This window comes from Carlito syrichta, unplaced genomic scaffold (assembly GCF_000164805.1).
Source record: "Carlito syrichta isolate Samal-C Ts95f unplaced genomic scaffold, Tarsius_syrichta-2.0.1 Scaffold309739, whole genome shotgun sequence".
In the NCBI taxonomy this organism is placed as follows: Eukaryota; Metazoa; Chordata; class Mammalia; order Primates; family Tarsiidae; genus Carlito; species Carlito syrichta.
In genome coordinates, this window is record NW_007253835.1 from 668,726 (window position 1) to 677,807 (window position 9,082).

General features: G+C 43.3%; 1 protein-coding gene and 1 pseudogene across 4 annotated transcripts in view; both read left to right on the top strand.

The window, feature by feature from the left end:
* The window catches only part of LOC103270189, a 9,447-nt pseudogene extending 2,405 nt beyond the window's left edge, over nucleotides 1–7,042 (top strand).
* The window catches only part of ZFP1 (ZFP1 zinc finger protein), a 30,328-nt gene that overhangs the window by 11,575 nt on the left and 9,671 nt on the right, over nucleotides 1–9,082 (top strand). The window lies entirely within an intron of this gene.

Sequence of the window (9,082 nt, forward strand, 5' to 3'; positions counted from 1 at the left end):
CAAGTAGCCGGAATTACAGGCATGCGCTACCACGCCTGGCTGATTTTTTGATTTATTGTAGAGATGAGGTCTCGCTGCCCAGGTGGGTCTCGAACCCGCGGGCTCAGGCAATCCACTCACCTCAGCCTCCCAAAGGCGCGGGATTACAGGCTGAGCCACCAGCCCGGCTTTCCCTTTCTTTTCTTAAAGACTTTGCCACTTACTTATGTATTCCTAATCAACATAAAATTCAGTTTTTAAAAACTGTAACTGTAATTAATATTGCCTTGGTTTGCATAATCTTTTGTCTTGTTGGTGGAGGTTTTTTTCCCTTTCAGGCATGTATATCATTGATTGATTGATTGATTGAGTCAGGGTCTCACATTTTCACCCAGGCTGAAGTGCAGTGGCATGATCACAACAATCATGCCTCACTGCAGCCTCAACCTGGACTCAGATGATCCTTCTGCCTCAGCATCCCTAGTAGCTGGGACTACAGGCGTGTACCACCATGCCCATCTTTTATTTGATTTTTTTTTTTTTTTGTGGAGACAAGGTTTTGCTGTGTTGCCCAAACTGGTCTTGAACTCCTGGATTCAAGCAGTTTGCCCACCTCAGCCTTCATAAGTACTGGGATTACAGATGTTGAGTCACCATGCCCGGCCATCATTTGTTTTTAAATTATATTAGCTAGCGTTAACTAAGGGGAGATAAAGCTACTCAGGTATTGCTGCTGGTTATATAAAGTGATTCAGACTTACTAGGAGCAATGTGGCCATACTTCACAAGCAAATCTTATGCTGGGTGGTGGGGGTTGTTCCATGAGTTCTTGACATCAGTGCCAAAAAAAGCATTTAAGAGTGAGATCAAGTAGAATTTATTAGGAAAGAAAGACACATTCGAGAGAGAGTGTGAACATGGATGCCTTAAGAGAAAGGACACAGTGAGTTACTGTTAGCTGACTGCTTTATATTCTTTTTTTTTATTTTTTATTTTTTTGAGTTGGAGTCTCACTCCGTCGCCCAGGCTGGAGTGCAGTGGCACACTCCCAACCACCGCAGCCTCAACCTGCTGGGCTCCGGTGATCCTTCCGCCTCAGCCTTCCAAGTAGCTGGAACTACAGGTGCACGCTACCACGCCCGGCTAATTTTTTTTTTTTTTTTTGAGTTGGAGTCTCACTCTGTCACCCAGACTGGAGTGCAGTGGCCGTTCCTGGCCATCGCAGCCTCGACCTGCTGGGCTCCGGCGATCCTTCCGCCTCAGCCTTCCAAGTAGCTGGAACTACAGGCACGCACTACCATGCCCGGTTAATTTTTTTTATTTATTGTAGAGATGAGGTCTCGCCAAGTTGCCCAGGTGAGTCTTGAGCCCGCGGGCCCAGCCAATCCACTCACCTCAGCTTTCCAAAGGTGCGGGATTACAGGCTGAGCCACCAAGCCTGGCTTAATTTTTGATTTATTGTAGAGACAGGTCTCGCCAAGTTGCCCGGGCTGGTCTTGAACCCACGGGCTCAGGCAATCCACTCGCCTAGGCCTCCCAAAATGCTGGGATTACAGGCTGAGCCACCGAACCCAGCCTTTATATTCTTTAAGGTGATGGTTAAGCAGTCTTCTTTTGAAACAAAACATTTCTGTGCAAAAATTTATGTGCCGTATGCTAGGTGCAGAATGCAGTAACAATCCATTGATCACTGACTTTTTTTCTTCTAAGCTAACTTGTGTCATGTGAAATAGTTGAAATAATGGCAAAAGTTATTGTTTTACAACTTAACCCACTTCCCGTTTAGGAAAAAGGGTGCAGCTTGCTGCCACATTCATTTAATTTTACATAAACATACTCTTTGAGGCTGATGCAAACCTGACTAATTTTCAGTGGGAAAATAAAATATAAAAACTGTTCTTGGAGTTATTTCTAAACAGAGCTTGATTCTAATTCTAACAAAAATTACTCAAAAAAATGAAACAGAATGCCATAAATAGAATAATGTTATTTGTTTCCAAAGACTATTGAGATACTAGAGCAATGCCAAAATAATAAAAGCAAGATATTTTGAGGCAAACTTTAGGGGTAAGGTTATGACTAATCTGACAGTTATCTTGAGGTAAACACTACAGCTGCAGGCACCACTAGCAAGTATTTTGGGGCAAATGGGAAAAGGGTTAAGTTGTTTTTGGGAATACCATACTCCAGTGCTTCCAGTCATTCCCTTTCCGCCTCGTTTCTGGTTTGGTAGCTGAGTGTACCAGCCACGCTGCATTCTGCGGCTGGGGCTGGGGATTTAGGAAGCTGAGTCTACCAGTTGCCCAGCATTCCAGGGCTGGGCCTGGGGACCTAATCGATCAGTGCAGGTATTGTTTCAGGAAGTTATGTTCCAGTAAGTCAGTGCCCTCGTGCCTGGCCGTTATGCTTTACAATTCCTAACCTGTTATCTGCCTGCAAAACAGAACAAAATCTCATCTATCTATGTCTAAAGCTACACTACCTGCCCTGCCTCAAATCTAGTAGTACAAATGTAGCTGTGTCTGGAAATTTTGCTACTGTTAGACAAAGGCTCCCAAATAGAATCTCTGGGCATAGCCTAGATTCAGCTTTCCTGAGACTTTATAAAAGTCAAGGTCATGAAAAACATAGAAAAACGTTGGGCTCAATGCAGTTGGGACATCTGGCAGAGTAAAACTGTGGATAAAAAAGGTATTATAGCATGTCTGATAGGAATATAATCAGAGGAAGTAGGATGCTGTGTATTTTCTGCTTCTTATATCATTTGTCAACTGTCAACTCTCAGGAACAAATTAAAGTAGAACACTTTTGTGAGATGAAATGAATGTCCTCATCTGATCCAGGGCAGTCTGGGGTGGAGTGGAGAGACTGATGATATCAGGACATGTTCAAGACATGTCCCAAACTTGTCTTATCTGTACTTTCCGAAACAAGGGCAGATAAGAATCTGGGCCCGGCTCACCCAGGCATTCTACCCTCAGGTTAATAAAATGTTAGTACAGTGGCAGCAGGTATCTTGGCTACAATCCTCAAATGTCTGCTTTTGAATCACCCTGTTCCAATCTATACTACAAGCAATTTGGTGTCATTAGAGAATCACTGCCATTCTGCAATTGCCTTCAGCTTTCTCTTCTGTTGATCTTTTGTTTGCCCCTTCCCATGCCTTTGTCTATTTTGGATTACTATTGTTTTTTTGGAGTACATTCTATAGTTGCTTTTTGAGAAAGGATGTGTGATACATTTTTTTACTACATTTCTGAAAATTTCTTCATTCTGTTTTGATAGTTGATTGATAGCTAGGTATCAAAATGGACAAATGTGGATTTGTCTGTTCCTTGCTTTAGTTCTATCAGTTTTTGCTTGATATAATTTGAAGATATGTTATTCATTGCATATGTGGTTATTACTTGTGTGCATATTTATGATTATTCTGTCTTCTGATGGATTTACCCATTTATCTTTTTGGAATGTCCCTCTATCTCTGAAAATACTCCTTGTCTGTTATAAATCCTACTTTGCTATTATTAGTATTATATATCTTGTAATCTTTTTGCTCCAACTTATTTGTGATTTGTGTTCTTATATTTATAGTGTATTCTAAACAAATATAATTTGCTCATGGTTTTTTTCTTTGTTGTTTTTTTTTTTGGAGTCAGGGTCTCACTGTATTGCTCAGTCTGAAGTGCAGTGGCACAGTCGTGGCTCACCACAACCTCAAACTCCTGGCCTCAAGCAACCCTCCCTCTTCAGCCTCTGGAGAATCTGGGACTACAGGTGTACACCACCATGCCCAGCTACTCTTTTTGTATTTCTTGTAGAGATGAGGTCTCACTATGTTGTCCAGGCTGGTCTCAAACTCTCAATCTGTCCTCTTGCCTCAGCTTCCCAAAGTGCTAGGATTACAGACATGAGCCACCATGCCTGCCCTGGTCATGGTTTTTACCTAGCCTGATAATTTCTTTCTTTCTTTCTTTCTTTTTTTTTTTTTTTTTGAGTTGGAATCTCACTCTGTCGCCCAGACTCGATGCAGTGGCACACTCCTGGCCACCGCAGCCTCGACCTGCTGGACTCCAGCGATCCTTCTGCCTCAACCTTCCAAGTAGCTGGAACTACAGGCGTGTACTACCACGCCCGGCTAATTTTTGATTTATTGTAGAGACGAGGTCTCACCAAGTTGCCCAGGTGGGTCTTGAACCTGTGGGCTCAGGCAATCCTTTTGCATCAGCCTCCCAAAGTCCTGGGATTACAGGCTGAGTCACCGAGCCCGGTGACAATTTCTTTCTTTTGGTTTATTTTAGTTATGATTAATTTTATTACTGGCACAATTGGGTTTAAGTATATCACCTGGCTGTTTATTAATATTTGTCCTATTTGTTCCTTTTTTCAATCTTTCTTTTTTTAAAGTGGTTGCTTTAGAAATTGCAGCTTACATAGTTTACTGACCACCTCTGTATTCTTTTACATATTACTTTACAGTTCATCTGAAGTGTTTACGTACTAACTCTAATCTGTGAGTCATCCCTATATCTGCTTCTTTTGATTTATTTATCTCGTTTTTGTCATGTTTTTGCTTTTTCACGTCTAGTAATTTCTGTTTGGATGCTAGACTTGTATGATATACAGCTCCCTCTAAAAAATGTTGTTTTGTTCTGCCAGAGAGTTAAGTTAATGGCAGATCATTCTAATCCTCCTGGACCATGTTTTTAAAATTTGTGAGGGTGAGCCGGGCTCGGTGGCTCAGCGTGTAATCCCACGCTTTGGTTGACTGAGGTGAGTGGATTGCCTGAGCCCACGGGTTCGAGACCCGCCTGGGCAACTTGGCGAGACCTCATCTCTATGATAAATAAAAAAAGTAGCTGGGTGTGTGGTAGCACGCATCTGTAGTTCCACCTACTTGGAAGGCTGAGGTGGAAGAATCGCCGGAGCCCAGCAGCTCGAGGCTGCGGTGGCCGAGAGTGGCCACTGCACTCTAGTCTGGGCGACAGAGTGAGACTCCAACTCAAAAAAAAAAAAATTTGTGAGGGTGGATCTCTATCACTTAAAGCATAATCCTTTTTCCTAGGGTCTGGTTCTTCTAGGACATGGCAGTTGTAGCATTTCGCTGTCTGCCAGTATCTCTGTCTTGCTGGATTCAAACTGCAACATCTCCCCAATACTATGCAACCTCTGACATCTCTGCTTGGCTCTCAGTCTCCCAGTTGTGGCTCTCTGCTAGTTCTCCTGGTGGCTTGCCCTTTACCTACATGTATTAGGAACCAGCCAAAGATCTGAGATGAATTTTTATGCAGAATTTTAGGGCCCCTTCACTATGGCTTCCTTAGCTTCGTTATACTGTGTCTTAGTCTGTTTCATGCTGCTATAACAGAATTCCTGAGACTTGGTTTAGAAAGAAGAGAAATTTATTTTCTCACAGTTTAGGAAGTTAGGAGTGCAAGGTCAAGGTACTGGTAGGTTGAGTGTCTGGTGAAGGCCTGGTCTTTGCTTTCAAGATGGTGCTTTGAATGCTGCATCCTCTAAAGGGAAGGAATTCTGTGTCCTTACATGGAAGGCAAAGGGCAAAAGGGAGGATTAACTCCATCAAGCCCCTTCAGAAGGGCAGCTAATCCCATTCACAAATGGAGGAACCTTCATGACCCTACCACCTCTCAAAGGCCATACCTCCCATTACTGTTACATTGGGAATGAAGTTGCAACATGAATTTTTGGAGAGGACAAAAATATTCAACCCATAGCACCCTATCCCCAGGTCCCAGTTGCTTTGCCAAATGCCAGGTTTTATTCCATGTAGCAGCACTTCTGCTTGGGGTCTGTTTTTCTGTGCCATAGTTTAGAAAATACCCTTTGGGACTTTTTTGGGGGAGGGAGTAGGAGTCTCACTCTGTCACCCAGACTGGAGTGCAGTGGCACGCTCACAGCCACCACAACCTTGACTTGCTGGGCTTAGGCGATCCTTCTGCCTCAGCCTTCCAAGTAGCTGGAACCATAGGCATGTGTCACCACACCTGACTAATTTTTTTGATTTATTGTATAGTTGAGGTCTTACCAAGTTGCCTGCCCAGGCTGGTCTCAAACCCTTGAGCTTAGGCAGTCCTCTCACCTCAGCCTCCCAAAGTGCTGGGATTATGGGCATGAGCCACTGCACCTGGTAGACATTTTTTGCTGAATGTAAAATTGAAGATTGGTATTTTTATTTCAGTATCAATGTGAATGTTGGGCTTCCCTCATATATACCCTTCCTTCAATAATTGTAGCCTCGCTGGGCTCGGTGGCTCAGCCTGTAATCCCGCGCATTTGGGAGGCTAAGGTGAGTGGATTGCCTGAGCCCGCGGATTCGAGACCCGCCTGGCAGGCGAGACCTCATCTCTACAATAAATCAAAAAAATTAGCCAGGCGTAGTAGCGTGCGCCTGTAGTTCCAGCTACTTGGAAGGCTGAGGCGGAAGGATCGCCAGAGCCCAGCAGGTTGAGGCTGCGGTGGCCGGGAGTGGCCACTGCACTCCAGTCTGGGCGACAGAGTGAGACTCCAGCTCACACACACACACACAAATACAAAAACTAGCCAGGCATTGTGGGATACTCCTGTAGTCCCAGCTTAGCAGGAGGTTGAGACGGAAGGATTGCTTAAACCCAGGAAGTCAAGGCTGTGGTAAGCCAGGACTGCACCACCACACTCAATCCTGGATGACAGTTGAGACCCTGACTCGGGAGGGAAAAAAAAGAGAGTGGCTCATCTCCTTGCGTGCAGCACGAGAGCCAGAGCAAGTGGACGGGAGCCATTACAGGACAAGCATTTAGAAAGTTTCTTCTGCTCCTTGACTGAGTATTGGTTGAAAGGAGTTCAGCCAAAACTGTAATCAAGGGAGGCATTATACTTCCAGAAAAATCTCAGGGGAAGGTATTGCAAGCAACTGGTAGCCATTGGCTCAGGTATCAAAGGAAAGGGTGGGGAGATTCAACCAGTTAGTGTGAAAGGTGGAAATAAAGTTCTTTTCCCAGAATATGGAGATGACAAAGATTGTTTCTTATTTGGAGGTGATGACAGTCTTGGAAAGTATGTGGACTAAAGCAAATCACTGTTGAAATGGCATCAACATGAAACTACCCATTCCTCTGAAGTTGCGAAATCTTTCATCATGTAAATATAATAAACTAATGATCTCCAAACTAAAAAAAAAAAAAACAGAAATTACCTTTTTTTTTTGAGTTGGCGTCTTGCTCCGTCACCCAGACTGGAGTGCAGTGGCCGCTCCCAGCCACTGCAGCCTCGACTTGCCGGGCTCCGGCGATCCTTCTGCCTCAGCCTTCCAAGTAGCTGGAACTACAGGCGTGCACTACCACGCCTGGCTAATTTTTTTGATTTATTGTAGAGGCGAGGTCTCGCCAAGTTGCCCAGGCGGATCTCGAACCCGCAGACGCAGGCAATCCACTCACCTCAGCCTCCCAAAGGTGCGGGATTACAGGCTGAGCCACCGAGCCCCACTGTATTTTTTTTTAATTGGAGTCTCACTCCACCCCAGGCTAGAGTGTAGTGGCACACTCATGGCCATCTCACCGTCGATCTGCTGGGCTCTGGCAATCCTTCCGCCTCAGCCTTCCAAGTAGATGGAACTACAGGCATGTGCTACCACACCCAGCTAATTTCTGATTTATTGTAGAGACAAGGTCTCACCAAGTTGCCCAGGCAGATCTCGAACCCCCGGGCTCAAGCAATCCACTTGCCTTAACCTCCCAAAGTGCTGGGGTTACAGGCTGAGCCACCAAGCCCGGCCTGTTTTGTATATTAAAACAGTTAAATGTCAGTAACTTCATTATGGGTCAACTTAATAATTATCAGTCTGTTATACAGTCTAGTTAATATTTAACATTTTAGCATATTTGCATACATTATGTATATTAATCTTTTTTGTATTACACAGTTCATACATGAATTATGTCTCTTACTCTTTCTATCATATGAGGATCTGCCCTTCCTAGCATGCTGTCTGTCTTCATTTTATGTCACTTAACTCAGTACTAAATCTTGACCATTAAAGCCAGTCTCCTTACCTTAAAGGCAACCAGTGTGAGTTTTGTGTAGGTGTATCCAGTTCTCTTTTTTCAAAAAGTATGTTTGTATGAATGAACAGAATTAAAAAGAATTTTGGTGTCATATTACATGCATATTTTTGAAATTCAGTTTAAATTAAGTAATGTTTCTGTGCCAGTGTTCTGTGCCTTGTTTTCAGGGTTTGTGTTATATTAACTCATTCGCAACCCCTGACTTGAATTCGCGTCATTCCAAGTTCTGTTCCCAGTTGCCACTGATGTGAATTTACATCTTTGCAAATTCTGTTCCTGAATGCGGCAATGTTGTCTTATGTGTGTGTTATTATATTTTGCTTGAAAATGAATAGTCAGGCAAGGAAAATGTTAATTGGGTTAATTATCTGATATCAACTGCACAATGTCTTTTTTTAATGTAGTTGAAGAAAATTGCAAGTTGGTCATTATTTTGTTGCAATTGGTGTTGTATACTTGTATTTTGATATTCCAGGGCTTTCATACTTTAACATTAAAAATAATTGACCCTAATTATGTAAAATGAAGAAAAATATGCTGATGAGATTTCCAAAGTTGAAGTTGAATTCGGTGAACTTCTTATTAGTGATAGTGAGACAGACAGTGATATAATGGTGTAATGTAAACAAAGAAATATAACACAGATAATCTATGACAGTGAATCTAGTACTGGTGAGAATTAATCAGACACTGAGTGGGCAAAATATGATCCAAAAAGAAAACTTAGAAGTGTTTATTGGTAACTCAGGTGTCAAGGTATTTCCAAATGATCCTCAAAGTATAAGTGAAGTTGTTGGGGATGATTTTATAGAAATGATTACAACTGGTCAAGTGCCCGTAATCCCACCTCAGCACTTTGGGAGGCTGAGGTGAGAGGATTACCTGAGCCCACGAGTTCGAGACCAGCCTGGGCAACTTGGTGAGATCTCATCTCTACAATTAAAAAAAAAATTTTGCCAGGCTCAGTGGCTCAGCCTGTAATCCCGTGCCTTTGGGAGGCTGATGTGAGTGGATTGCCTGAGCCCACGGGTTCGAGACCCGCCTGG